Source organism: Sinocyclocheilus anshuiensis, unplaced genomic scaffold (genome assembly GCF_001515605.1).
Source record: "Sinocyclocheilus anshuiensis isolate Anshui unplaced genomic scaffold, SAMN03320099.WGS_v1.1 scaffold1207, whole genome shotgun sequence".
Classification (NCBI taxonomy): Eukaryota; Metazoa; Chordata; class Actinopteri; order Cypriniformes; family Cyprinidae; genus Sinocyclocheilus; species Sinocyclocheilus anshuiensis.
Genome location: NW_015539914.1, coordinates 435,397 through 442,660, shown reverse-complemented (window position 1 = coordinate 442,660; position 7,264 = coordinate 435,397).

The window sequence follows — 7,264 nt, the reverse complement described above, 5'->3', positions numbered from 1 at the left end:
TACACAAACAAAACCAAATTAAACCCTGCGGCTCGTGCCGATACATTGATGTGTAAAGACACGAAACGATCAGTCTGTGCAAGAAACTGAACAGTATTTAAATTGTTTTTTACCTCTGATTCACTGCAATGTCCAAACTGTCCTGAGCGCGTTCTCAACAGCCGGCGCGTGACGTGTCTTCTTCTTCTTGCTCTACGGCAGATCGCAGACTTATAAGTGCATTACTGCCACCTATCTCTCAAATGGACCATTGACACTCCTAATTGAGATTGTAGATAGAGTGTCAATGGTCCATTTGAGAGATAGGAGCGCTATCTGCGAGAGATACTCTCAGGACAGTTCGGACATTGCAGTAAATCAGAGGTAAAAAATTATATAAATACTGTTCAGTTTCTTGGTTTGAGTTAAAAATCTTCGTTTGTGTTCTACTGAAGAAACAAAGTCACCTACATCTTGGATGCCCTGGGGGTAAGCAGATAAACATCACATTTTCATTTTTGGGTGAACTATCCCTTTAATGTGAGAATCCCATGGTCAATCTGGAGCATGGACTTGTGTGAATGCATTAATCATGCCTTTGTACAGTATAAAATTGCATGTAGTTGTCTAGGTCGATAAATTGTTCGTAAACTTTCTATGGGTAATGTATATGTCCTAATCTAACATTTCTGACAAATCTGGTGTACAATAAATGTAAATACTGCATATATAGACCACATGGTGTGTTTTTTTTATTATTATTCAAAAATACATTAAAATGCAATTCAATACATTCAATGACTTGAATACAGCTTTTCTATGACAATCAGAAAAATGGATAAAACAGGAAGTGATGTCTTAGAGAGGACCCCTATAGACCTTCAGGATTGTGTGTCAAGATCAATAGGTCTCTCAAATTCAGTTAATTTGACATTTTTTTTATGACAAGGCAAGGTTAGTTCAGGTTATAAAATGTAATGTGGTGTGACTCCTCAACAACTGCATATTATTTATGAATTAATCATCAACAAATCAAATTATGTTGAAAGGTATATATTTGTATGATCTCATTCGTACGTTTCTTTATGATCTGCTTATGCACAATTAAAGCCCTGTTCGTAAGAAATACAATAATTACAATGTTAACGATAACTATAAAGTTTTTGTAATCATTCAAATTCTATGAGAATAGAAAAGGCCACGTCACAAATATAACAATAAAAACATTGGCAGCCATTCATAATCCACCTCACTTTAAAGAGCTTGAGCATTTAAAGTGGCAAAGGACAAAATTGCAGCACATGCTTAGAATAAACAGAACATTATCGTCCATTAACACTAATATTGTTATCATTATAGTTATCATTCTTGGTGTGAACAGGCCTTATAGGGATAGTTCACCCAAAAATAAAAATACTGCCATCATTCACTCACCTTCAACTTGTTCTAAACCTGTAAGAGTTTATTTTGTGTTGAGCACAAAATAAGATAGTTTGAAGAATGTTGGTAACCAAATAGTTGGATTGACTTCCATAGTATGAAAAAAATATCAACTGTTTGGTTACCAACATTCTTCAAAGTATTCTTTTGTGTTCAGCAGAAGAAAGAATCATACACGTTTGGAACAACTTGAGGGTGAGAAAATGAACTATATCCCTTTAAGGGTTAGGTTTAGAGGTGGACCTCTGTTTTTTTTTGTCTTTCTAAAAGTCTTACATTTTCAACTCAAATCATACAAACACTACCAATTTGCCAAAATATAAAATAACAATGCTTTCTCATGAGATCAGGTTGTTATCTATACAAATGTATGCACAATCATAACTGATAATGCAAGTTAAATACAGTTAAATTGCATGTGCTGAAATTCTTGCTCCAGGTCTTCTATGATATCCTCTACCAAATGAGCCATGACTGTTGAAATCTACTGAAATGCAGATGAGAAGCTAATTTAAATAAATAACGATAGAAAAAGTAACATTTGTGTAGATGTGCAGTTTGCCAATTCTCTCTCTGTGTGATGCCGAGAGCAGAGTCCGTGGCCTCATTACATGCTTTCTCAATTACAGCTATTCATTGCTGGCAGAGGTCCGCTCAACTTGTTTTGACAATGGCACTATGCAGCTGTGAAAAACCTCTCTTTCACTTATTCTGAGCACTATGTGCTCTCTTTTCTGATTGTGAGCTTATTAGTGGAAGCTGTTAGTCTGCTGATTGTATTTTTCAAACTGCAACGAAGAAGTGTTGTTGTAACTGTGATTCTCAAAATTAGAGCACAGCAGATAAACCATCTCTGCTGTTCAATGGTTTCATTGCTAAAATCTGCCAGTGGCTATACTCAACTTTAACTACACAGTCATTATCCAAAACCATCTAAAGATATGTCAGCCAACCTGAATATTCAAAATGATTCACAGGCAGAAAACATTTATGATTGGCTAGTTTTTTGAGGGATGCTCCCCTGATTGTCTATATTGTTTACAGAGCCTATATGGTTAGCTTAGCCTTTAGCCTGTGACACAAAGATGTTTGAGTTCACAGGACACAGTGATATCTGTCAGGTTATGTGGACATTTTACTATATGTATTCTAAAATAATAACCTAAAGCTGCTTTAATTTAGCTAAAATCAGTGTTAGTTGCTAACATTTTAGAAAGTTTATGTTGTAATAATATTGAGAGGAATTTTATGAACCCTAACATGTTAAAGGGATAGTTCACCTTCAGTTGCTGGTCCCCATTGACTTCCATATATGGGAAAAAAACACTATGCAAGTCAATGGGGACCAGCAACTGAAGGTGAACTATCCCTTAAAGAAAATGAAAATAGTGCCTGTCTTTAAATAATCATCCACCTTTTTTCTGTGGGCAGGAGCCTTCATTTTCTTTACCAGGATATGACATCACACTCAGGGGCAATATGCTGCACACTTCATTTGTGACTATATACATTAGCATATGATGAGCAGGTTAACTGTGATATCCATGAGCTCTTCAGGTGTGTTGGATTAGTGCATGTTTGCAGATTGCAATGAACAAACTTTACAAGCCATCACATTTGTGTATATCAATACTGTAGACAAGCATCTGACAAAAAAAAAAAACTTTTATAGAATTTTTTTTTTTTTCCATCTAGGGGATTGTCATTTCCCAATTCCCATTATAAAATATAGAACTTAATAAATGACAGCAAAATATTAGCCTCAACCCAGTGATTTATAAATCACACTGAACCAGTGAACACTAGATGTGCCACTGTTTAGTGGGGGAAAAAATCTAATAATAATAATAATAGCAACAACAACAACAACAACAATTATTATTATTACATTGTATTATAATAATTTAGATTATAGAATCTATTATTATAGATTACAACTACTACTAATAATAATTTGTCATTGATGTTGTTGACATCTTGGGATGAACTTAATTGCGATGTATTATTATTATTATTATTATATTACTAAGTTATTATATAAAATGTTAGAATTAGTGCAGCTGTGATTTTGTAATGGATTGGGGTGGAAGCTTGAGTTTTGACAGAAATTCAAATACTTAATCAGCAATAATCGCTGATTTCCAGTTCTAGGTGTATATAATTCTAGAGAAATGTTTCTCTTGGGCATAAATAAAAACCTGTTGTGGGAGGCAATTATGATATAATCATTAGTCAGTTTCCATTTCTGATTAAGAGTGGACATTGTCTGACTGGCTCTTTTTCCTGCCAACTCAATCTATTCGTGTTTGACAGTTGCCTGCAGCGATATTAAAAACGCTACTCAGATTGCCAAATAAGGTTGGGCATAAATCTCACATTCACGGTCCACAGTGTAATTACGAGCAGCATGGCACCATTTTGAAAGCAGCACTGGCATAAGATAAGAGTTTCCCTAATGCCAGCATGCTTTCAGACAGGCAGCTGAACAATATTAGCCAGTTAGAACATCCTAGTTTGACAGCATCCATTTACAACTCATATAGAGTCAAATAATGCAAAAGTAACTTTATAAATAACTTTTTCACATTTTAATAAATACTGAATATTGTTGCATGTATCACAATTGAAAGCAGTTTACTTGAATTTGCTAGTGTTGTATAATCTATTGTTTCTTCAAACTGTCAGACATTGCAAATCTTGACTGTGAGATTTACTCTAAGCTGGATTCTTCGGTTTTGTATTATATAAAGTGTATTTTTTATGATACTATTATAATAGGTATTACTACCTATGACTATTGTAATGGGTAAATCAAATGTAAGCTAGTAGGCTACAGTACTAATTACTAAGCTCAAATTAGTTAATGTGTGTTTCTTATAGCAGTTAAAATGTAGTCATTTTCTTTATTATTTATTTTCATTTTTAATTCAGTGATTTTAATTTAGTTATTTTAATGCTTTAAAGAACAATTTTAGATTGTAATGTTCTAATGTTCTGCTATCTGTTCTGCAAACTATAAAAGGAACAGCTGTAATAAAACCAGAGAGAAAAGCTGCATGGCTAGAAACTGTAAAAAAAAAAAAAAAAGTCAAATAATAGTATATGAGACAGTGGTAATATCATTATGTTCCTATTAGTCAGCAGAGGAGCTTAGCTTAGCCTGACAGTTAGCCTGCTTTAGACCAGGTTAGTTTCAGCATAAGTTGCCACAGTGACTAGCTTGATCTAGGCCTATGTTAAATTTGCTTTATGGAACCAAATCATTTGACAATGAGTCAGACTAACTGAAATAAGCCTGGTTTATTTGCTAAACTTGTTTTATGAAACAGGCCTTGGGGCATTAAAAGTGATCATATTTTCTCCATTGCATAATATTGTATCGAATCGCATTGTGTTGAATCGAATCGAATCGAAATCGGATCGCACTGCATCGTAACAGGGGTGAATCGTATCGCATCGCATCGCATCGGTAGCTGCTTCATATGTATCTTTAATGTATTGTATCGTTGGCTATGCATCGAGATGCATATCGTATCAGCCTGACTCATGAGATGCACATCCCTAATACACACACATCAGTTTTTAAAAGACTCTCATAAACAGACTTGCTGATGCACATATTATTGCAATTTAACATAACTGTTTTCTGTCCAGTACTGTATATATATTTTAAATAATGTAAAATTAAATTTATTGCTGTGATGGCAAAACTGAATATTTTAGCAGCCATTATTCCAGTCTTGAGTGTCACATCCTCCAGAAATGATTTTAATATGCTGATTTGCTCCTCAGGAAACATTTCTTATTATTATCAATTTAAATATATTTTAATGTTTTTTGAAAAACATGGTAAATTTTTTTTTCAGAATCCTTGTACAGTTCAAAAGAACAGCATTTACTTGAAATATAAATCTTTTGTAACATTATAAATATCTTTACACCATCTTTGATCAATTTAATACATCCTAGCTAAATAAAAATATTTTCTTTCATGAAAAAAACCTTACCTCAAATTTTGAATGAATTTTGAGTGTATGTATTCTACATCTAGTGTTTCCATGTGTCATCTAGCAAACTAAATGGGCTCCACAAGTCAAGGACCCCATTGGAAATGGAATTCAAAATCTAATTGGAACCTGGAAAGTTTTAGTTTTGAAAAATAAAATAAAAAAATGCCAGATTCTGCAGATTTTTAGGTCGCTTCAGTTATGGGACTCTTTGTACAGCCGGTCAGATTTTCTTCCATTGATGCTCAAGATGCTCTATGGATCATCTCAAATCATGCTGGAGAACATGATCATCAAGTTTTAAACAAACTTATGGAGTTTAAATTTAAAGGGGAGATACATCAAGTACTAACACGCTCTGTTAGTTTTTCAATTAAACTTTCAATTCAAATTCAGTTCAATTAGATAATGAAAAACATTTTCACTACTGGTCTCAGACTGTGGACCCCACTGAACAACACCCATGGTCTTTGAATGAGTCTAATGAGTAATTTGAAGAATGCTGTAGCTGGTGCCAGCAAAAGGTCTAATTAGAACAGAAATATTCCTTTTTTTCTGCTCCTGATCTCCTAAGTTCCCATTCATTCATCAAGATTCAAATTATTTGAAACATCCAAGTGTTAATGAAGAAACATTTCAGAGCTCCCAGGTCCAGCTGTAGATTTCCTGCTCTGTGCATTTCAATGTTAAGAGATATTGTACGTATATATTTCGGTTTGTGTGAACGCATTCAGGAAAGGACTCTGTGACCGTACGACTCTGACATGAATTTATGATGCATTACCTGCCTGCTGAACATGTTGTGAATAACAGCTTGCTGATGAGGGGCTCACTGAGAAACTCAATTACCTTTTAATTATGCTAATGAGTTCCTCAGAGGAACTGTGGATCCTGAGGTCTAAGGAGTGGAAAAGCATGCCGATTAACCCCTGACCCAGAGACAAATAAGGCATTATTATTCACAAAGGCTATATGTGACCCTGGACCACAAAACAGCAAAAAAATCTAAATACTGAGAAAATCGCCTTGAATGAAGTTCTTAGCAATGCATATTACTAATCAAAAATTAAGTTTTAATATATTTACAGTAGGAAATTTACAAAATATCTTCATGGAACATGATCTTTACTTAATATCCTAATGATTTTTGGCATAAAAGAAAAATCAATAATTTTGACCCATACAATGTATTTTTGGCTATTGCTACAAATATACCCCAGCGACTTAAGACTGGTTTTGTGGTCCAGGGTCACATATGCTGGGAAAGTGCTGTCATTCTCTTAGGAGATACATTAGGAGATTTGACTTTTAAATACAGTGACCTTTCCAGTAAACAAGACATCTGAAATCTAAAAGAGGCTATATATTAAATACTCCACATTTGCAGCTTCTTAAAGGGATAGTTCACCCAAAAATGAAACTTTTTCTGGATATTTACTCACCCTTAAGGCTATTTGAGATGTTAGATGAGTTTGTTTCTTCATCGGAACAGATTTGGAGAAATTTTGCATCAGATCACTTGCTCACCAATGGATCCTCTGCAGTAAATAGATGCTGTCAGAATGAGAGTTCAACAAGCTGATAAAAACAATACAATAATCCACAAGTAATCCACATGACTCCACTCCATCATTTAACCTTTTGTGAAGCGAAAAGCTACGGTGTTGGAAGAAACAAATCTATTAAGGAATTTTTAACTTCAGGAGAGAAATATGCACAGATTAAGCACCATTTAAAGGGGTCATATGATGCTGCTAAAAAGAACATTATTTTGTGTATTTGGTGTAATGAAAAGTGTTTATGCGGTTTAAGGTTAAAAAAACACATTATTTTCCACA